General features: G+C 42.6%; 1 long non-coding RNA gene across 4 annotated transcripts in view; it reads left to right on the forward strand.

The window, feature by feature from the left end:
• The window catches only part of LOC114486575 (uncharacterized), a 65602-nt gene that overhangs the window by 1904 nt on the left and 39849 nt on the right, over window positions 1-23849 (forward strand). For 2 of the 4 annotated variants that reach the window (XR_003680548.2, XR_008617118.1), the window contains exons 1-2: window positions 18384-18493; window positions 22566-22645. This is a non-coding gene — a long non-coding RNA (uncharacterized lncRNA). Of the gene's footprint in view, window positions 1-1961; window positions 2024-3485; window positions 3549-18383; window positions 18494-22565; window positions 22646-23849 lie in introns of those variants that run through there. The other 2 variants (XR_008617117.1, XR_008617119.1) reach the window with 2 other exon arrangements.

Genomic DNA, 23849 nt, shown 5'->3' on the forward strand with positions numbered 1-23849 from the left:
GGGCGGGCGGAAGCGGGTCGCGGCCTGGGGTTGGGGCTCCCGGGAGCCAGAACCCCGGGCAGGCGCGGCGCGGAGGCCGGGCGAGCGGCGGGGAGGGGAAGGCGCGCCCCGGGCGCGGGTGGGAATGCGCGAGGGGGACCCCCGGTCGCCTCTTTCTCGGTTCTCAGTCCGGGCCCCCACCGAGTTGAGACAGGGCACCTCGTAAAAAGGTGCTTCTGGCCGAGCGGGAGGCGGGGGGACAGGCGGCGGAAAGCCCCCAGCCCCGAGTTCTTCTCAATAAAATCGGACAAAAAATTCAGAGAAAAATAGGAGCGCTTGAGAGACAAGCGAGAAGGGACTGAGGTTCGGCTGAGGACCGGGAGAGATGTGCCGTCGTGCAAAGGCGGGGTGGGGGGAGCCCCGAAACCTCGGAGGGGATCGTCAGGGTGGTGCCGAGGGGGTGCCAAAAGTGGGGGACCGCGGGGCGAGCTGGGGAGGGGGCTCGAAAGGAGAGTGCGGCTCAGGGGACGCCAGAGGGCGAGAGGTCCTAGGCACGAGGCACGGGAAGGGGTAAGGTCCGGTCAAGGGAGAAGGACATGCAGGGTTTGGGGGGGGGTCCCTGACAAAAGGGGTGACGGGAAGGTCAGGGAAGAAGGGGAGACGGAGGCTCTCTAAGGATGGGGGTGGGGAACTCTGGAAAGCAACTCGGGGAGCCGGAGGAACAAGGGGTGCCCCAGGAGAGCGAGAGAGCCTTAGGAACCCTAGAGGAGGCTCGGGGGTCGCCCCAGGGCTGCGGCTGGGAGGGCAAGGGGTGAGTCCGGAGCCGTGGGGGGAGGGGAGCGGGCCGTCCCAAGAGCGGGCCGGCGGTGAGAGTTGAAGGTCTGGTGCGTGGAAGTGAACGTGCGGGCGCTAAAGCCCCCGCCGGGCGCCGCCCGCAGGGCTCGGCCTCCCTCCGGGCGCCGTCCCGGCCTGAGCTGGGCGAGGCGGGGGGAGGGGGACAGCGCCGACTGCTCACCCGAGAGGGTCTCGATGGCGCGGATGGCCCAGTTCTGGTCGGGGTAGTCCACGAAGGCGTAGCCGGACTTGAGCAGGACCTGTCCCGCCAGGGGCAGCTTCCTGTCCCCGAAGAGCTGCCGGAGGTCGTCGGCAGTGACGGCGGGGCTCAGGTTCCCGATGTAAAGCTTGTTCATCATCCGTCTCTTCCCCGAGAGCCCGCGGCTCCCCCGGCCCGGTACCCGGCGCTCCTCGCCTCCTCCGCTGCCCTCGTCTCCCCTCCTCCTCCTCCGCCCCCCCTCCCCGCCCTCCGCCCGCCCGCCACCCACCCCCACCCTCAGCCCGGCCCCCCCCCCCGCGGCCGGCCCGGCCCGCCCGCGGGCCGGGGCGGGGGGGGGGGCTCGGCCCTCCGCCCGCCCGCCACCCACCCCCACCCTCAGCCTGGCTCCCCCCACCGCGGCCGGCCCGGCCCGCCCGGGGGCAGAGGCGGAGGCGGGGACTCGGCGCGGCTGCCTCCTCGGGGCAGAGTCCCGGGCCGGGCGGCGGCGCGCGGACAAAGCGCTCTCTCTGCCTCCCTCTCTCCCTCTCAAGGCGGTGGCGGGAGGAGGAGCAGCGGCGGGCGGCGGCAGCGCACCCCGCGTGTGTCTGTGTGAGAGTTTGTACGGGCGTGTGCGCAGCCGAGAGTGAGCGAGCGAGCGCCCCCTCCCCGCCCCGCGCCGCTGCGCCCCTCGCCTCGCGCCCCCCGCGCTCCGAGCGCTCCGCGCGGCTACCGGGACTTATGCCCCGCGCCGGGCGGGCGGAAGCGGGTCGCGGCCTGGGGTTGGGGCTCCCGGGAGCCAGAACCCCGGGCAGGCGCGGCGCGGAGGCCGGGCGAGCGGCGGGGAGGGGAAGGCGCGCCCCGGGCGCGGGTGGGAATGCGCGAGGGGGAGCGGCTGGGAGCCGCAGGCGTAGGAGGGCGAGGGGCTGTGGGAGAGCGTGGAAAGGGGTGTGCGCAAGGTGGACCGGATGTGAGGGCGCGGCTGCAGGGCCGGCTGGAAGGTGTGTCTCGGAGGTGAGAAGCGAGGGCAGGCTGGGAGACCACAACTTTCGCGGCGAGTTGGCCGAGTCCGGCTCCCTGCGCGTTCCCGGGCGGAGCGCTCGCTCGGAGACCCGCTCCCCGCCCCACTCTCCCGGGTAACCGGGCGGCGCGTGTGGTCGACGGAGCGCGGACGGGGGTCGGGACGCTTGGGGCCCAGGACCGGCCGGGCCCTCACGGACCTTGCACCCCGGGGAAGTTGCTCCGGCCTTGGGCCTCAGTTTCCCGGCCCGCGAGGGGAGAAGGAAGGCCAGAGCGGAGCAACGTCTCCTCCGCCCGCACCGCGTGCGCCCGGAACCTCGCGGCCGGCGGCAGCCTGACGTTGGCAGCTGCTCTCTATTCTGGGAAGTGCCTAGGGCTTCCCGAGCCACCGCTGCGAAGCCAGGTGGCGGGTGGGGAGGCGAGCGAGGAGGGGGCAAGGACTGCAACCGGGAGGATCGACGCTTGCTGCTAGGCTTCGAGGCCGGGTTCAGTACCCCCGCCGGGGTGGTGGGAGGCGAGGGTGACTGGAAGTGGAGGCGCTCAGGCGGTGTAGGAGTTCCCCGAGCATTGGGAAGGGCCCGGAGAGGAAAGAGGTCCTTCCAAGCGGAGGAAACAACGTGACCGACGGAAGAGGCAGGGTTGGGATGAGAGCAGCCCGAGCCGAGGGGCTAGGGAAGGAGCCAGACAGGCTGGAGACCGGTTGCGAGTTCCGGGGCTCGGCTGGAAGTCTGATGGTTAGAGCGTGGTCCCAGCCAGGAAATGAAGTTCTACAGGAAAGAAAAAAATGGGCAGGATTCAGAGGCAAAGGGGCAGAAGAAGATTCCAAGATCTGCACTCCTGGGGGCCTTAGGAGAGGTGATAGTTTGACGGGAGAAATGTGGGTTGGTTATTTATTTATTTATTTATGTATTTATGTATTTTGAGGGCGTTGAGGGTCTCTTGCTGGAGAAGCCACAAATGGTAGGGATGGTCTCCTGGCTGGGTCGTGAAGTACTCTCTTTCTCAAGCTCTCTTGTTGACTAAGTGGGTGGAGGGAGCACGCCTTCTTTAAAAAAAAAAAAAAAAATACACGTTCCCTGGCCCCTTCCTTTGAAGACTGATTGTGAGCCTGGATTTTGTATTTTCTGTAAGTACTCCCCGGTGATTCTTGTCTACGAAACACTGGTCGGTGGAAGGTCTTTCGGATTAGGATTCAGACCTCAGCGTTGTGGCATGTAGTGTTCCAGCATCTCTGAGCCTAAGTTTCTTCATAAAGAGAGGATAAAGTGACCAACTCTTGGCTGTTGTGAAGGCTACACAAAGGATAACTGAGTAGTGTGTTGAGACAGTGGACACACACTTAATGCTTATTTCTTTTCTTTCCCCCAGGAACTCATGAGCTTTAAAATATTTCCTTGTGGGGAAAGAGATAATTGGTATGATCACCTTCATACTATTTGCTTTATTTTACTTCCAGTATTTCAAAACTGCACATTGTAAAAGAGAAACAAGAGTGGCAGGGATAATTGGTCTCTGAAAGGTTAGTAAAACTTTTGTGTATAATATTTTCCGACATGTCAATTCCTTGGTCCTACTGCAAACCTGCAAACACTTTAGCGTTGATTTTCTAGTGGGTAGCAAGCATCTAAAGATTCTTGGCAGAGTTGGCTTCTGGTGAACTCTTCTACCCTGCTTCACCAGGTCACTTTCATATTTTTTTTTCTGAAAAATAACTGGTCTTTGCTGTAATTTGTGTCTTGTGTCCTGTTGTTGGTTTGTAAACATAGTGCTGGAGAAGAGCTTGATAGGTAACTGATGGGGGGTGTGTTTCCACCACACCTCTGATTTGTAGCACCCACAGTTCATTATCTTAGAAGGCAGAGTTGCTCTTTCACATGATAGAGAATGGAACAGCCTCCGAATGCAAAATAGAAATCCAGAAGTCATTGCCACTGCTTGACGAAACTTTATCTTCTACGTGTTTTCTCCTGAGTTCCCATACCTCCTCCCGTCCCAGAGAGATGAAATAGAGATTGATCCGGGCTGAATTTAAGGTTAATAAGCAAAAATTTTATGAATGTTGCACTGAGGTCAGAAATTTGGGAAAATTCCTATATTAGGCATATTACTTTTAAAAGCATATTTTGACCTTTTTCTCAAGAATTTCAAAACAGTACAGATCCTCATGGTTTTCCAATGGTTCTTTTGGGCAGGATGGTGGTAAAGTGACTGGGACAAGATTTCTTAATGTCACTTTGCAAGTAGGAAAACAAGCCCAGAAAAGTAGACTTCTTTCATGGTCATACAGAGGGCTTGAAATATGATTGGCAAACACATGTTAGCCTAACAAAGAGCTCATGAAGTATTAAGGCTTCATCTTGACTTTCATGACCAGTATTTTGTCCATGGACAGAGCACCTTCTGATAGTATCACTGTGGTGGCCTTAACCTTTGGAGTCTAAAAAAACCACAGTGGAAATGTTTTTGTTCAACTAATGATGGTGTTCATTGTGGCCAGTGGTTCTAGGTAACACAAGGAGTTGGGAGAGAAAATGAAGCTTATTTCCTAGAAGGCTGAAGGATTTGGAGTCAATTCAGTATCTGATACTACAGTATTTGATGGTGTCAGCACCTGCCACTTGTTGGGAATGATTGGTGGTGGGGTAACTGTTTAGATACTTTTTCCCAAGTTGGCAGAAGAGAAATTGTTTGACCTTAGTTGAGTTAATTCACCTCTCTGAACTTCAGATTCCTCATTTGTAAAATAGCCCAACCTACTTCCTCACTATAAACTCCAGCTTCCCTCCACTTTTCATATTTTCCAAATACTGGGCCATCTCAGAGCTGTACTCCTTTACACATACTGCTCCCTTTCCCTGGAATGCATTTCTTCCCCTGGTAAACTGTTTTCTCTTCTGCCTTGGCCCCAGGATACACACAGCGTTTCCTTTATACAGATAAATAAATATCTTGTCTAGTGGTGATACCCCTGAGGTGTACATTTTGAACAGATGGATTTTATGATATGTGAATTACATGTCAATTTAAAAAAACTGTATTAGAAAAAAAGTCTTTTTGAGGTCTTGGCTTTTTCATCCTTTCACCAATATCAAACCTGGCACATACTGGGAGCCCAGGTAATATTTGTTGCATAAACCATTATTATCTGAGGTTTGCTCTAAGGATTAAGTGAAAATGTATGAGATGGTACCTACCTTGCATGGTGCTTGACATACAGCAGGAAGAAAATGTTCATTTTTCACCTCGTGTTGAATTTGTTCATTCATTCATGGCATTACACAGTGTTAGGCACTGAGGATCCAGAAATGGATAAACATCATCCTGCTCAAGGAGTTTATGATCATGGAGGAGGCAGATGTATAAACAGATAATAGTTTGGCATTAGAGGCGCCAGAAAAGACTTCGTGAGCATACAGGAGGAGAGGATGTCTTATTCAGCCTAAAATCAGAGAGGGGATCACCATAGAAGAACTGAAGTTGGAAATGTACTTTGAAAGATAAGTAGGGATTTTCTAGGATAGGAGAAGGAATGGGAGAGGAAATGCGTCCTAGGTAGAAAGAATCGCATATGCAAAGGCACAGAGACACAAAAAAGCATCTGCTCCACACCTAAAATTAAATCCAAATATGGATTTAGAATAAGTTTGAGAAAAAGAGAACAGAGAAAATAATGCCAGAAAAACAACAACAAAAACAAGAACCTTCCAGAATTAAAGACATGAATCTCCAGATTGAAGGGTTTTACTGAAGGCTCAACACAAAAGACCCAGAGCAAAAACACACTGTAAAACTTAGAACCCAAACAAACCCAGCATCTGGGAGAAAAGAGGTCACATAAAGAGGATTTGGAAAGAGAATGGAAATGTATTTCTAAAACAAAGAACTCTAGGAGGCAGTAGAGCAATGCCTTCACAACCAAATGGAAATGATTTCCAGTGTAGAATTCTAAACCTAGCTAGACCATCAATTTAAAAATACTTGCAAGGATTCAGACATGCCTCCATTTGGGGGGAAGCTACTGGAGGACAAGTGCCAGCAACACCATGAAAGAAGAAGACATGGGATTTGGGAAGTGAATTCAGCCCAAGAGACTGAATAGAAGATTCAGAATGCCAGCAATGCAGCCTTTCAGAGAGCAATCAGCACAAGCTGGAACAAGAGACTATATGGCTTGGAAAGTGAGGACTTCAAGGAACAAAAGAATGGAACTCATGTATGAGTCCATAGTGATTATTTCTGATAGAATGGCAGGCATGTTGGAGCATTTGGAGAAAATCACAGGTATATGGAAAATAGGCAGATGGAAAAACAAAGAAATCATTAACTCTAGGAAAAACACATGGTCATACTAGAAAGGAGCAATGGTCATAGGCTCAACAGTGAAAATATTTGTACAGTCATAATTTAAGCACAGATGTATTATCCAAACTGCAAAAGAGAACTTACAAATCAATCAGAAAAAGACAACCATTAAGAAAATGGGAGAGAATATGAATGGGCTAATTCACAGAAGAAGCTCAAATGGGCAGTAAGCTCAACTCATGAGTAATGGGAAATTAAAACTATTCACAAATATCAAATTGACAAAAGTTGTAAAATTATGATGAGGCAAGGTATTGGTGAAGGTTAGGAGCATCAGAAACAGCCATCCACTGCTGGCAAGAGTATACATTGATACAGTTACTCTGAAGAACAATATGTCAATGTCTAGTAAAATGGAAAATACAGGCCCTTAGCACTCCCTGGCAATCATTCTCCTAGATGGCCTTTTCTTGTATCATCTCTCTTCACACTCTCCAGTTGCTCTTCATCCACTCTAGGTCTCAGTCTCAGCAGGTAACCTTGCTTTCTATTTCACTGAGAAAATAGAAGCAATCAGAAGAGCACTCCAACAAATCCCCAATATGTCTGCCCACATACCTGCACCTGTGCCCATAGATTCTGCCTTCTCTCCTGTTACTATGGATGACTGACTATGCAGGATCCAGAAGAGGGAAAAACTGATGACTCCAGAGAAAATGAACAAATGTGCACATCCTCTGACCTAGCAATTTCTCCTCTGAAGAGCTACATATGCACAAGGAAACATACAAGGTTCACAGTAGCACCGGGATAGTGAAAAACTGGAACCCAAATGTCCACCAGTACGGAAATGGATTTAAAAATAAATCAGGGTATAGTCATAAATTGAATATTACACATCAGGTCAAAGGGTATGCATATTATTTGTTTTCTCTGGAATCATTGGTTTTTCCCACTCTTCTGGATGAAATAAATGAAATAGGCTATATGTTTCAGTTAAAAACCAGTTCATATCATGCTGAATGAAAAGTTATATTGCAGAAGGAAGTATTGAATATTTATGATACCATTTCTAAAGTTTGAAAACATGCAAAGCGAATTCTATTGCTGATATGGATATATTTGTATAGTATAAATGTATAAAAATATGCATGGGAATGACAAACTTCAAATTTGGCATAATGATGATCTCTGGGGAAGCTCCAAACTTGGAAAAATAGTTACCTCTTGGAGGATAGAAAAGGGACTAGGAGATGGAGGGGCACACATGGAATTTTCATTGTAACTGGTTTTTGTTTTTAAAGCTAGGTAAATGGATGTTTGTTATCTTTTTTTACCTCTTCAGTAACAAAATTTTTGTTGCTCTGTCTGGCCCAGAATGATTCTCAAACTAAATTAAGCATGGTAATCACCAGAAGAACTTGTAAAATACAGATTCCCAAGACCCATCCCTCGAACTCCTGAATGAAAATTTCAAAGCTGGGGCCCAGGGATCTACATTTTTTAAAACTAAAAGTTTTTCTGGTTTATACATATACATACTTATATGTATCTATATATATACAAATATATATAGATACATATATAACATATATAAAATGGACTGATAGGAAGTTTGCAAGAATAGTACAAAGTAGTTCTATATAGCATTTATGCAGATTCCTCAACTGTTGATGTTCTACCATATTTCTTTTATCTTTTTCTCTGTTTCTCTGAACCATTTGAGAGTAAACTGCAGATGGGATGTCCCTTTGTATCTAAATAACTTCAGCTTATATCTACTTTAAAAATTAAAAAAGTCTGTTTATAACCCCAGTGTAGTGATCAAAAATAAACAATACTGTTATCCACAAACCTGATTCAGATTTCACCAGTTGTGTCAATGATGTTTGTTATAGCAAAAGAAAATCCAAATCATTTGTTGCATTTGGCTGTTTTGTCTCTTTACTCTCCTTTAATCTGAACAGTTCCTCAGTCGTTCCTTGTTTTTCATGACATTGACATTGTCATGTCAATGACAGTGAGGGTCATTGAGAGTAGAGAAAGAGGCTACTTATTTTGTGTGGTGCCCCTCAATTTGAGTTTTTCTGATGTTTCCTCTTGATTAGGTTCAAGTTATAGGTTTTCTTGCAGGAATACAGCAGGAGTGATATTGTATATTGTATCGAGATGCGCACGATGCTGATTTGTGCCATTACTAACTTTCGTGATGTTAACTTTGTTCATTTGCTGAAGGTGGTGTATGTGCACCCAGGTTTCTCTGTTGCAAAGTTACTAATATCTCTTGGGACAATACCTTGAAACTATACAAATACTCTGTTACTTAAAATTTTATATCGTTGTTTCTTGACTAGATTAATGATTATTATTATGGTTACCAAATGGTGATTCTAATTTCATGATTCCTTTTATATTTATTAGTTGGCCTTCTTCCGTAAGGAAGAGCTTTCCTTTCCCCTCCCCCTGTATATATTATATCAGTGTAGACTACTGGATTCCTGTTTTATTCAAAGTGTTATAAGCTGTTACTGTCATTAAGTATTTTGATGCTCAGACTGTCCCAGATTTGACCAGTGAGAGCCTCTTCAAGCTGGCTCATGGAAACTTCTGACATTGTTCCATGTTTGTACTCTCTCTGCTCAGTCCTATAATCAGCCACTTACCAAGGAGCCCTGGTACTCCTTTAGCAAAGAACAGTATTTAGAAACCAAGATCTACATGCCAGATATGCTCATTGCTACACGAATATTGTTGATTCTAGACCCTGACAGCCAAAAGAGCTAGGAAATAGATTATGTATGTAAATACACACACAAGCTGATCTATACCAGTCTATATTTACCTATCTTTACCTGTCTATTACTATGTGTATTAAAAATCACAAGTTCACACTGATACCTCTGATTCCAGTGAAACACTGCAGGGTTCATTTCTCCTCCTTCCCACTTTTCTTATTTGTAGCTCTCCTTTAACTGTGAGAAACCAGGTTGTCATTATCCACAATGTATTTACTTATTTGATCAGTCATAGAATACACAGAATGGCTAACCCACACTTCTGAGAAAAAAGAAGGCTATTAACTAGGCTTCTAACTATTATTAGTTTAGAGTTCTTTTCTGTTTAGCCTGAGAGTATCCAGTCCAAATACAGTGTTCAAAAGTCACTTGAGTTTTATTTCCCGCTTCAGTGTTGGTTCTCTTATTCATTTGAAATTTGGTTAGTTTGTTTTTGTACATTTTAGTTTTTCCCTCCATCTTTGTTGATTTTCTTTTTCTTTTTGTTGTTGTTGAATATATAAAACAATAACATGGTTCCAAAACACCGAAGGTATAGTCAAATGATTTCCATCCCTCCCCCTTCCTTGTATTCTATCCAACCCATCCCCACACATCCCCTGAGGGTAACCAGTCTTTTTAGTCTCTAGTTTATCTTTCCTTTGTTTCCTTTTGCACAAATGAACTTATACATATGTTTTCTTATTCCCCCTTTTTCATACAAAAAAAATAGCATACTGCAGATACTCTTTTGCACTTTGATATCTTCACTTAACAATATATTGTGGAAATCATGTCAGTTCATAGAGATCTTTCTCATTCTTTTTTTTCTTCTTTTAACAGCACCATATTACTCATATGTTTCATATATATGCATGTCAGTGGCTTCCAATATTTTTAAATTTTGTAAACGATGATGCTGTGAATAACTTTTATGTGTGTGTTTTTGTACTGTTGGAGGTTTATCTTCAGGGTAAATTCTTAGGAATGGGATTGCTAGGTTAAAAGAGTATGTGTGCATACACATGTATGTTTTAAATATATTTTGTGAAATTCTCTTCCATAAAGATTATACCAATTTGCATTCCCAGTAGCAGTGTATAAGAGCGCAGTGTATACAGCCTGCCAACAAGGTGTGTGATTATATTCTTAATTTTTTCCAACCTGATTGGTGAGAGATGATATATCAGTGTAGTTTTAATTTGTATTTCTCTTATTATGAATGAGAAGAAACTTCTTTTCATATGTTTAAGGATCATCTTTATTTCCTTTTTTGGTACATTTTCTGCTCATGTCTTTTGTCCATTCTTCTATTGGATTTTGATCTATATTTTGCCTAATTTTTATGAGTTACTTAAATATTAAGGATATAAGCCCTTTATCTGTGATACATGTTATAAATATTTTCTCCCAGGTTTTAATTGTCTTTTGACTTTGTTTATGATGTTACTTTTCCCATGCAAAGTTTTATGCAATCGAGTTTATCAATATTTTCTTTCATTCCATTTGATTTTGAGTTATAGTTAGAAAGCTTTTCTCTACACCCAGGTTAAAGAGGAATTCACTCATTTTTTTTGTTTTTTAAATAGGACTTGTGTGGTTTCATTTTTTAATTTAGATCCCTGATCCATTTGGAATTTATTCTTGTGTGTGGTATGAGGTATGGGTCTAATTTTACCTTTTTTCCCCCTAAAGAGCTAACTAGTTTTTCCAGTAGTATTTATTTAAAAGTCCTTCAGCCCAGGTATTTTGATATGCCTCCTTTATCACACACTAAAGTTTCATATGTATTTGGTTCTATTTCTGGACTTTCTTTTCTACTGCTCTATCTATTCATGTCTCCATACCCCACTGTTTAATTATAAAGGCTTTATAGTATGTTTCATGTCCGGTATGCCTAGTCCCCCTTGTAGCTTTTTTCTTCCTTTCTTTCTTTCTTTTTTTAGTTTTTAAAAAAATTTTTTTCTGTTTTCCTGTCTATTCTTGTTTGTTTTTCCAAATGAAGTTTGGTATCAGCTTGTCAAGCTCCATAAAAAGTTGTTGGTATTTTATTCAGATCACATTACATTATAAATTAACTTAGAGGTCACAGGCATCTTTATGATGTTAAATCATCCTATCTAAGAACAAAGGCTATATTTCCACTCACCAATCTAATTTAATTTAAAAAACCACTGGGTTCTAACTGTGTTGGAGAGAGGAGATGGGGAAGAGCCAAAGGTCATTGACCTCAATGGGAAGTCAATAGATAATGGCTAAAATTGGTAAGGCAAGGAATGGTACAGGCAGATTAGTTAGAAATACATAGATAAATGCCAAGGGAAAGAGCTACAGGAGTGAGAGGATTTTTTTTTTTTTTTTAAGGAGGCTTTTAGTACATATATTAGTCAGGGTCCTGGTAGGAAACAGATGGCACACTCAATCAGAGTGATTGTGAATATTAGTAAAAGTGCTATTTAGAGGTGTGGGTGGGGTAAAAGGACATAAACAAGGCCTGGTGCAGCACCCTACCACTAGCAGCAACAGGGAACCATTACCACTGCTTGGCCTAAAGAGTGACAGAAGGAAGGGACAATTTAAAGGAACCGAGAGAACTGTAGGAGAGGACAGCCCAATAGAAACCTTGGGCTTGGGTTGAACACAGTTACTACTCACTGCAGCACGACAGGTTGAGAGCATGACAGGGAGGGAATAATTATCATCTTACTCTTCTCCCTCTCTTCCCAGTGCCATCTAATAGCTGAACCAAAGCAGAAGGCAGAGGGCAAAGGCATATAATAAAACAATAAAATAATAATAAAAAACAACTTTAGTCAATAAATCTATGGTCTAAGGGAACATGATTCAAATAATTATAATAAAGGTTGAAAAGTGATAAATGCCTGAAGAGGGATCAAGAATATTCCCAGTAAGGGAATCCTGGAAGGGGACTTCCCTGGTGGTGCAGTGGTTAAGAATCCACCTGCCAATGCAGGGGACCCGGGTTCGATCCCTGGTCTGGGAAGATCCCACATGCCACGGAGCAACTAAGACCAAGCACCACAACTACTGAGCTGCGCTCTAGAGCCTGTGAGCCATAACTACTGAGCCCGCGCGCCACAGCCACTGAAGCCTGCGTGCCCTAGAGCCTGCGTGCCACAACTACTGAGCCTGCACGCTGTACGCCTAGAGCCTGTGATCCGCCACAAGAGAAGCCACCGCAATGAGAAGCCCACGCACTGCAATGAAGAGTAACCCCAGCTCACCACAACTAGAGAAAGCCTGCACACAGCAACAAAGACCCGGCGCAGCCAAAAATAAATAATTTTTTTTTTTTTTTTTTTGTGGTATGCGGGCCTCCCTCTGTTGTGGCCTCTCCCGTTGCGGAGCACAGGCTCCGGATGCGCAGGCTCAGCAGCCATGGCTCACGGGCCCAGCCGCTCCGCGGCACATGGGATCCTCCCAGACCGGGGCGCGAACCCGGTTCCCCTGCATCGGCAGGCGGACGCGCAACCACTGCGCCACCAGGGAAGCCTAAATAAAATTTTTAAAAAAAAGAAAAATCCTGGAAGATTCTCTAGAGGGGGACATAAACATTCAATTCAAAACAGTCATGTCAGCAGAAACACCATAAGCCTCTTGTTTTACAGTTGAATATCCACTGTTGGTACAGTGGCCTCTCAAACTCATCCTGTAAGTGAACACTCCCTTCCTGCCCAGAGGCAATGGAAGTCTTTAGTTCATGGTTTCTAATTTATACTGCATTTGGCTTCCTTGATGTTATACCCCTTCTCCATGCTCTTTGCCTCCTTGAATTGCACCCTGCTCCTCTGAGACAGGAAAGCATTGTGGGAAGTGCTATACTGAAGTCAGTAGACCTAGAATTGAATTTCCTAACATTCACTTACTAGCTGTGTGACCTAAATAAAGTTACTTAGCATCTCTGAGTCTCAATTCCACTTTGCAAAAGAAGAATAATACCTACGAGAATAATACCTACCTCATGGAGTTGCTGTGAGAGTTAAAGATGCTGTATGTCAAGTACCTGGCATGAGGCCTGTCACTCAGTAGATAGCAGGTTAGGATGTTACTGCAGACTCTAGGCTCTCCCTTTTCCCACTGGTTTCTTGACTTTGAGCCCTTTAGAGTCACTCCAGTGGGAGTTGCTCTCCTGGCAGCTACTTGAAACAAAAGTTTCTGGACAGAGTTGGAAAGGACCTTACTAGTAATCTGGTCCATCTTGCCAGCAAATGCAGGAGATTCTGCCACAGGCTTTAGGGTGGATGCCCACCCTGACTCTACCCACATTAACAGAGAGCTCAACACCATTGAGTTCTGAAGCTGCCTGTTATCAGAAGATTGGTTGATTAGAAGAAAGCTTTTCCTTGAATTGAGCTGAAATCACTTTCCCCACTAACTAGAGACTCAAAACAATCTAGAGCTAAAAGAAATCTTCAGAATCTTCAAGCACACCAACTTATATTATGAATGAAGAATCTGAGGCTCAGGGAGGCAAGGCAACGCTATTCTTCGTGGTGATGCTTTGTGGAGCTACACAGAACCGTCTCCTCCCCTGCCCTTCAGTGTTATCAACTAGCAGGCCTCCCAGTTCTTTCAGAGCCTCTCCCCCAATCATTCAACAGGCCCCCCCCCTTTACCATTCTGATCACTCACCATTGCATATGCAAGTGTGTGATGCCCAGAGCTAAATCTGATTCACTAGCAGAGTGAAATGAGACTATCTGAGATCCCGGGCAAGGGATGGCCATTAAACCTAGAAAGGCCAAGAACTTGACTTAGACAAAACCAGCAGGTCATTTAGAGAAATGAAGTTGGTTGTGGTTGCTCAGTTCTATTAGGCCCCCTTCACTGGGCACTTAAAATTTGCCTGTGTGCTTCTGAAACATCTGTGCCAGCTCCAAAGAAGGTGCTTAGGAATATTAATATAGATTTATTTATTTTTTATTTTATCAAAAGGACACTATTATTTAACATTATGATAGAGAAAAAATATTTTGATTAACATTCTTCTAGGTATCTCTTTATCCATACACACACGTATATTGGGTTGGCCAAAAGGTTCACTCTGTTTTTTCTGTAAGATGGCTCTAGTAGCACTTAGTTGTCTTTAACTTCATTCGAAACAATTTTGTTAAGAGTCTTTGTGACGACTGTCCTATCAGCGTGCATTGAAAAAAAGAATTATCAGGCTTCCCTGGTGGCTCAGTGGTTGAGAGTCTGCCTGCCGATGCAGGGGACACGGGTTCATGCCCCGATCCGGGAGGATCCCACATGCCACGGAGTGGCTGGGCCCATGAGCCATGGCCGCTGGGTCTACGAGTCCGGAGCCTGTGCTCCGCAACGGGAGAGGCCACAGCAGTGAGAGGCCCGCGTGCCACAGAAAAAAAAAAAAAAAGAATTATCAAAATGAGTGAATTTTTGTGTAGCCATTTTAATATTGAAGATGGAAGAAAAATGCAACGTTTTTGGCATATTATGCTTTATTATTGCAAGAAAGGTAAAAATGCCACTGAAACACACAAAAAAAGATTTGTGCAGTATATGGAGAAGGTGCTGTGACTGATTGAACGTGTCAAACGTGGCTTGCGAAGTTTCACGCTGGAGATTCCCCGCTGGACGATGCTCCACAGTCAGATAGACCAGTTGAAGTTGATAGCGATCAAATCAAGACATTAACTGAGAACAATCAACGTTATACCACGCAGAGATAGCTGACATACTCAAAATATCCAAATCAAGTGCTGAAAATCATTTGCACTAGCTTGGTTATGTTCATCGCTTTGATGTTTGGGTTCCACATAAATTAAGAGAAGAAAACCTTGACTGTATTTCTGCATGCAGTTCTCTACTTAAATGTAACGAAAACATTCTGTGTTTAAAACAAATTGTGACGGACAATGAAAAGTGGATACCGTACAATAATGTGGGATGGAAGAGATCGTGGGGCAAGCGAAGTTAACGACCACCAGCCACACCAAGGGCTGGTCTTTATCCAAAGAAGGTGTTGTTGTGTATGTGGTAGGATTGGAAGGGAGTCCTCTATTATGAGCTCCTTCCAGAAAACCAAATGATTAATTCCAACAAGTACTGCCCCCAGTTAGACCAACTGAAAGCAGCACTTGACAAAAAGCATCCGGAATTAGTCAACAGAAAACACATAATCTTCCATCAGGATAATGCAAGACTGCATGTTTCTTTGATGACCAGGCAAAAACTGTTACAGCTTGGCTGGGAAGTTCTGATTCATCCGCTGTATTCACCAGATGTTGCACCTTCGGATTTCCATTTATTTAGGTCTTTACAAAATTCTCTTAATTGAAAAAATTTCAATTCCCTGGAAGACTGTAAAAGGCACCTGGAACAGTTCTTTGCTCAAAAAGATAAGATGTTTCGGGAAGACAGAATTGTGAAGTTGCCTGAAAAATGGCAGAAGGTAGTGGCGGGAAGATTGAATTATGAAGTTGCCTGAAAAATGGCAGAAGGTAGTGGAACAAAAGGATGAATACGTTGTTCAATAAAGTTCTTGGTGAAAATGAAAAATGTCTTTTATTTTTACTTAAAAGCCAAAGGCACTTTTTGGCCAACCAGATACATAAGTCATAAATATATCGGAAACACACATAATTTTATACAAGCCAATTTTGTGCAACATACATGCCTGTTATTTTATAACATCCTTTTTCTTTTGTAGCATTCTTTTCCTTAATATTTTGTAGACATCTTTCTATATCAAAGAACATAAGTTCATATTCTTTTTTTATTTTATTGGAGTATAGTTGATTTACAATGTCGTGTTTCAGATGTACAGCAAAGTGATTCAGTTATACATATACATATATTCATTTTTTTCGGATTCTTATCCCATATAGGTTATTACAGAATATTGAGTAGAGTTCCCTGTTCTATACAGTAGGTCCTTGTTGGTCATCTATTTTATATAGTAGTGTGTGTATGTTAATCCCAAGCTCCTAATTTATCCCTCCCTGCCACGTTTCCCCTTTGGTAACCATAAGTTTGTTTTTGAAATCTGTGAGTCTGTTTCTATTTTGTAAATAAGTTCATTTATATCATTTTAAAATTAGATTCTACATATGAGTGATATCATATATTTGTCTTTGTCTGACTTACTTCATTTGGTATGATAATCTCTAGGTCCATCCATGTTGCTGCAAATGGCATTATTTTGGTGTTTTTTATGGCTGAGTAGTATCCCATTGTATATATGTACCACATCTTCTTTATCCATTCCTCTGTTGGTGGACATTTAGGTTGCTTCCATGTCTTGGCTATTGTAAATAGTGCTGCAATGAACATTGGGATGCATGAATCTTTTCGAATTATGGTCTTCTCTGGGTATATGCCCAGGAGTTGGATTGCTGAATCATATGGTAGTTCTATTTTTAGTTTTTTAAGGAACCTCCATACTGTTCTCCATAGTGGTTGTACCAATATAGATTTAATTTTAACCTTTTCTCTACCAAATACACCAAAAGCAAGGGGGGAAGTGGAGATAGGGGAGAGTGTCAAAGGAAGAAATAGACCTATTATCCCCAAACCAGAGTTGTTAATTAGCAGTTTTACCCAAATAAAGTATTAAACTTAATCACATGACTTTAAAATAAACCTAAGCAGAATTTCTAGAAGTCCAGCATTGTTGGTATTTTCTGGTAATGTTGATAGAGAAGGCACAATAAATAACTGCCTAGTACAAGGTAAAATAAAACTGGTGAGTCCTTTTGTTCAAAGCCAGAGAAATTACCTCTGGTTCTTACAGCATTGCTGAGAAGAGGAAGGAGGCATGGCTGAAAATATTACTGTATTGTGCAAGTGAATAAGCCTCAGAGAAGTTATATGTTTTTATGAAATTCCTATAGTCGCCACCATATTGAACAAGATGCCATTTGCCGCAGTAATTTGTTTTAGGATCATTACCACATCTGATAATTGGTTTTTGAGATTTTCTTTTCTAAATCTTAAAAAACCAGTGACCACTGATATTATAATGGTCACATTCAATTCTGGTTTTAATGGGAGATATCTATTTTTATATCCCAGACACCTCTAATTTTTTCATTTACCTATGTAATCTTTTCCCTGTTTTAGACAAATTGGATATATACCCTCCTGGATCATCTTTTAAAAAAAAAAATCACCCTCCTTTGCATGAAAGACATTTTTCACAAGACCAGAAGTGGTCTTCAGAAGCAGCTGATCTGATTATCTGATTACTGTCAAAAAGAACAGCTATATAAGTACGATGCCAAAACAAAAATTGTGGTTTTTGTCAGAAGTTTGCCATTATTCAGATGGACAGTTTTAAATAACACACATGCAGCTGCTTATAAAATTTTTTTATCTTTGTTACCGTTTTAAAAAAAAATAACAGCTATTAGCAGCCTCCACCAAGTCGATGAAATAAGTAGCTAACTCCTACCACAGTCTCCAAGGGAATTTATCCTGGACTCATGCTGGACTCAGATGACTGAATGGAACAGGCAGGATGACAGGGAGCATCTTTTTTACTGAGCTTCAGTCTGAAGAGGGAGAGTTTGTGAAGCTTCATAAAGTACCAATTTGGTTTTGGTTCAGTAAAGTAACTGTACTTTGTGGTTAGTTTGAATTATTTTTTTTAATTAATTAATTATTTATTTTTGGCTGCGTTGGGTCTTCGTTGCTGCACACAGGCTTTCTCTAGCTGCGGTGAGCGGGGGCTACTCTTCATTGCGGTGCGTGGGCTTCTCATTGCGGTGGCTTCTCGTTGCGGAGCACGGGCTCTAGGCATGCGGGCTTCAGTAGTTGCAGCACACAGGCTCAGTAGTTGTGGCTCACGGGCTCTAGAGCACAGGCTCAGTAGTTGTGGCACAAGGGCTTAGTTGCTCTGAGGCATGTGGGATCTTCCCGGACCAGGGCTTGAACCCGTATCCGCTTCATTGGCAGGCAGATCCTTAACCACTGTGCCACCAGAGAAGTCCCTTTAATTATTTTTTAAAAGACTAGTTTGTGAAATCTTATTGCTGTCTTAAACGTTATTTGTCTTACAGGCAAAACTTTTTTCTGTGATAAGACATGATCAAATTAATAATGGAAGTCAGTGGGAAATATGATTCAATTTTAAAACTAGCATTATACCCAGTTCTATTTAAGATTTTTCATCTGGTCTGTGTTTTCTGAGAGAAAGGAAGGAGGTATGGTTGAGGGGGTAGTTACTGTACCTACAAGTTAATGATACTATTCACTCTAACAGTTCTCTGACTTTCTTAATCCAGCAGTAAAGAATTTTGAATTGTCCAACTCAGTTACTCCTAAAAACTGTTGCCCAAAACAAAAGGCACAAAGAACGGTGACAAAGATGCTGCTTTTGATAAGAGACCAAAGCAGTCTTTCTGAAGTAAGTTATTAACTCGTATCAGAAACAAAAGAATGGCCACCATCACGGGGTTAACGTAAATTTGACGTGGAAAAGGCACAGCTTTAGAAATAGAAAACCTGGAGTCTAGTCCTCCTTGCTACTTCACTTTAATGAATTTGGGGCAATTCACTTAATCTCTGACTCTCAATTACCTGCTGAAGGCAGAATGCTGGTTCTAATCACCTTGTAAGGGTGTCTTTCAGTGGTAAGATCTATTAGCAGAATTATTTTTGGGAGAGTAGCTGTCTTTGTTTCAGGAAATACCATCATAAGCCCCTAGGGCATAAGGGCTGGCTAGGGCTCAGGCAACCAAGAAGAACCAAAAGGCTGCACTTGCAGAAGCAGGAAATTAATTTTTCTTGGGGGCTGGGTTGGGGAGGAGGTGCTCTTTATAGGGTGGAGGAGTGAGAAGAGGAGGGGGGTGGCTAAGAGATTGCCAGAGTAAAGGCCCTGCATGGGGTAAAAGCCAGTGAGAAACCTCCAGTAAGGAATGATCAAAAGGTCATGAACCAGGAAGCCTAAAATGTAATTTTAAGTGCTTTGTGTCTTAATGGGCAATGTGACCCTTCCCCAAGACCCACATGTCTTAGAAAACGTGAACACACTAATGGTCTGCATGAGTGGAGGTTTGTTGGAAGAGGAATAAGGAACCATATGGCCACATTGGGGAACAGAGATGGTCTTAGAAAAGCCATCCAGAGCTGGGAGGCAGAAAGGCCCTCCGAACAATATACCCTCATAAATCAGCAGAAGGCTTGGTAGAGCTATGGACCTTGGCTGGGCACAGTGGAGCTTAAGCCCATCTGATCTATAGATGACAGGGCTAGCAGAGCCCAGATGACATTTGGGTTAGCTGATTGGGGGAGTGGGGGGTGTCTATAGGCTGCCCTCTGAGCACCACTGCGAGCTTCATCTTCAGTGTTTTCACCCTCTACATCAGTGTCAGTTTAAGGGGTGATTTCAAAGTCTTGTAGGATCACCTCTGTGTGTCTCCAGAATTTTGATTAGAACACAGGCATTTCCCCCTAATATTTCTCCCTTCAATATGTTTTTTAAACCCCTCTATATTGTTCTTATGTTATTTTCTAGCTTGAACTCATTTTGTCTTTTTGTTTCTTTTTCTCTCTTAGAAGTGAATTGGCAAAAATTCTGGTTTATTTCCTGTTTTCTCTTCCATTTGTCATTCAGATTTTTCTTTACCTGGAAATCTCTGAAGATTATTTGCAAGGTTTCCTTAGCCTTGCGGTTTGCTTTCTGTGAGCGCTATTCTATAGGACGTCAATTTTTGCATATTTAAAGAAAATTAGATCATCTTTCATATCCAAAAATTTTGTTGCTTCCTCCAACTTCACTTTTAAAAGAAATTTATATTTAAGTGTTCCACATTTGTTCTCTTCTGTGACAGTTTCACATTCTCACTCTAAGTGAAAACAATCACTTTGGAGTTTCATCTAAAAGCATTAACTCCTTCTAAAGATTATGCTAGTGTGAGAATAAATTAGTATAACCTGTCTGTCAAGAAATTTGGCAATATAGTACTTGTCAAGAGCCTTCAAAATGTTTCTACCCTTTGCTTCAGGGATCACATTTCTAGGAATCTTTCCACTGGAAATAATCATAAACGTGGTCAAAGATTTATGCATGTTTATTACAACATTATTTATTTGAGATAGTGACAGATTGAAAACAACCTGAATGCCCAGCAAAAGGAAAATAAATTGTGACATCCATATGATAAAAATTATGCAGCATTTTAAAAAGTATGCTTTTTCCTGAACTGGCAGTCAGTTTAAAACATTTGGATAATCATTCTGAGTGTCCATGACTTCCAAGATGGAAAGCCAGAATGGCTTGGGTCCCTTTAGGAATTTAACCCCATCCATTGCCTATGAAAATAAGCCCAGAATGGGGAAAGGTCTTACCCCAGAGGCCCAGCTCCACGGTTTCTGTCTTTGCAAGCCTGGGGGACTTTATAATCCATATTTTTACCTATGTTTCCATGTGGTTCTGACATGAGCACAGTCTGAGACATCCCTTCCTCTACCACCACCAGGACCTGAACTCTGACAGGAATTGAGGAGGGGAGTAGAAAAAATTTGTTCTTTCAAAAAATTTTTTGATCTGGCAAAACGCTATTTTGAAGTAGAATTTTTTTAAACATTATATTATTCCAAATTTGTGGGGAAAATTAATATATGCTTAGAAAAAATTAACACACCAAAATATTTACAGGGTTTAAATCTGGGTGATGGAATTGTGGATGATTTATGGGGAACCATGATTCAGAGAGATGAGGTAATTTTCTCAGGTTCTCATAGCCAGCAAAGTGCTGGAGTAAAGATCCAAACCCAAGGCTATTTGCCCATAAAGTCTGCTCTAATAGCTAGTGACTCTTAACTTAAATTGGAAAACCATGTGTAAAAAACTCACAAATATTGTACTCTGAGTGTGATAGATTGAATTATTGGTCCCAATTATTCACTGTCCTGTAGGAGTATTTTACATTCACCCCTTGCTATGGCCTTATGATGGATAGAATGTATTCCGAGCACCTTGATTTTGGGCTTAGGCATATGACTTGCTTTGGCCAGTGGGTTGAGGGTGAAAATAATGAAAGGGAAGGCTTAAAATGGGCTGGTAAAATTGGGCCTTTTCTCTTTGTACTGCTACCTTTTGCCATGTGAATAGTATATTTTGAGTAAGCTCTGGTCCAAGGAGAATGAGAAATAGTAGACGAACATAGACCCAACCTTCTGATTAAAGCTTAAATTTCAGCCAATCTGAAAATACATAGTGAAAAATAAATGATTATGGTTTTAGGTTATTGGATTGTGGATTGTATTTTATGTAGAATTATTATGGCTGATTGATATGAAACATAGAAATGTTTGTATTAAGTAACAAAACTGAATCTCTTGATATGTCATTATAAGTCCAAATTTGGTGATGCAAATGTAGGGTCTACAGGTTCTCACCACCTGGTTAAAGGGTATAAAAAGGCCTTTTATTTAATGCAAACTGCCTCATCACTTGGTATGAGAGCTAGTCTCAAATGAGGAGGGAGAAGTTCACATAGAAATGCATGGCATTCTGAGGAAAAAAGGAACACAAACCCCAAATCTCTCAAGTCTAGGGTTAGGAAAAACAATTGATATGGGCCAAGCCAGAGTAGGGATGAACAAGGAGGAAAAGAGAAGAAATTCTGGTCTCCAGAATTTAGAAGGAAGTTCTTTTCTTTTGGGACATGGAAACACATTCTGCCCATCATGAGGCCACAGCAAATGTGTGAATGTAAAGGGTAGAGGTTTCTAGGCTCAACAACCTTTGAGGATGGAGCTGGAAGGCTCTGAGACCAAGTCACCGTGGGCACCTTGTGTGAGCTTTAGGGAACTATGACTTAGTCTGTGGACTGTACCCGTGGAGTCCAACCACTGATCCCACATTTATACCCTCCCCACCTTTTTTTTTTTTTAACAGAAATGAGATCATACTTCTTTTAATCAGCTGTATTTTGCAGTATACCATGAACTGTTTTCCAAATCACTAAATATTCTTCTATAATTTAGTTTTTAATAAGCATAGAATGTTCTTTTCTATGGCCCAGCATCCTAGGGCATCTGCTTACTTAGGATGAGAATTCAGACAGATAGAAATATCTTCTCCCATGTTCTATCCTCCACAATTTAAAATAAATGTTAACACTATGTTTTTTTTAAATATGAATCTTTATTTAAAGCAAGCATATGCTAAATGAAACTTCCAGAAAGTAAATTAATTGTAGGAGAGAAAAATCAAAGAAAATAAAATATTAGATAAACTATTTCAGCCAAAGCAATGAAAAAAAGAAACAAATTTAAAGGAGTCTCTCTAAATATTCATTAATATTTAATAAGAAATATTTATGAACAAGAAAAACATGAAGCATGAAAATTTTACGCTTTGTTTTTCATAAGTCACAATCCTGATAATTATCCTAAGCATATAATTCAAAATAAGAATAGTCCATAAGTGTTTGGTTGAGTAACTCCTAACAGACTCAATCTTCCCACAGATTACTATAAACTGGACAAAATACAAAAGCACAGAGATTTTGGAGAGGAGTCAACACTCAAGAAAAAAAGGGACATCAGGGTAAGTTATTCATTTTCAAAGCTTTCTGAATTAAGAGAAGCCTCAGTCAGCACTGCATGGAGTAACTAAAACAGAGAGAATATTTGCTTTCTTTCTGGTGTAAAGGACCACAGGATAAAGTTGAAGGAAACCCCAGGTGCTGTAGAGGGGAGAGTGGCATCTCAGGAGGGAGAGAGTCACAGAGGGAATACTCTTAATTCTGTGTACAAACTCTGGCCAAATCTCTGGTCAGCTCCTGAACCACATACATATGCATCGGACAGACTTGAGCTAAGAACAAAAGAATTGAATTGACATTTGAGCAACCATTCAAGAGATAGCGTTTACAGTTCAAGTTCAATCAAATTAGTTGCTGGTTAAAACACACACACTCTCTCTCAAAATATAACAAAATCCAGAATCTCTACAACATAGCATTTACAAGGTCCAGGATACAGTTTGAATATCCATTCTCAAGGGAAAAGACAATGAACAGAGACCAATGGTGAGAAGACGCAAATGTTGAAATTAGCATACAGGGATTCAAAACTTTTATAATCATGTTCAAGGAAGTAAAGAAAATATGCTCACAATGAGTAAAAAGATAAGGACTATAAAAAAGAACTAAATGGAAATTCTAGAACTGAAACATTCAATATCTGAAATAAAAAATTCACTGGGTAGATTTGACAGTAAATTTTGGATAACAGAGGAAAGACCCAGTGAGCTTGAATATCCAATCTGAAGAACAAAGAGAAAAAAATACTGAAAAATAAATAATTAAGAGCTCCAAGGACTTATGGGACAATATAAAAAGTCCAATGTGTGTGTTATCAGAGGGAAGAGAGAATGAGTAAACAATGTATTTTTTCCATATCCAGTGAAAATAATTTTTTTAAAAATTTATTTATTAATTTATTTATTTATGGCTATGTTGGGTCTTTGTTGCTGCGCGCGGTCTTTCTCTAGTTGCGGCGAGCAGGGGCTACTCTTGGTTGCAATGTGCACGGGCTTCTCATTGTGGTGGCTTCTCGTTGCGGAGCACGGGTTCTAGGCACGTGGGCTTCAGTAGTTGCGGCATGTGTGCTCAGTAGTTGTGGCTCACGGGCTCTAGAGTGCAGGCTGAGTAGTTGTGGCGCACGGGCTTAGTCGCTCCGCGGCATGTGGGATCTTCCTGGACCAGGGATCAAAACCGTGTCCCCTGCATTGGCAGGTGGATTCTTTT

This window comes from Physeter macrocephalus, chromosome 1 (assembly GCF_002837175.3).
Source record: "Physeter macrocephalus isolate SW-GA chromosome 1, ASM283717v5, whole genome shotgun sequence".
Lineage (NCBI taxonomy): Eukaryota > Metazoa > Chordata > Mammalia > Artiodactyla > Physeteridae > Physeter > Physeter macrocephalus.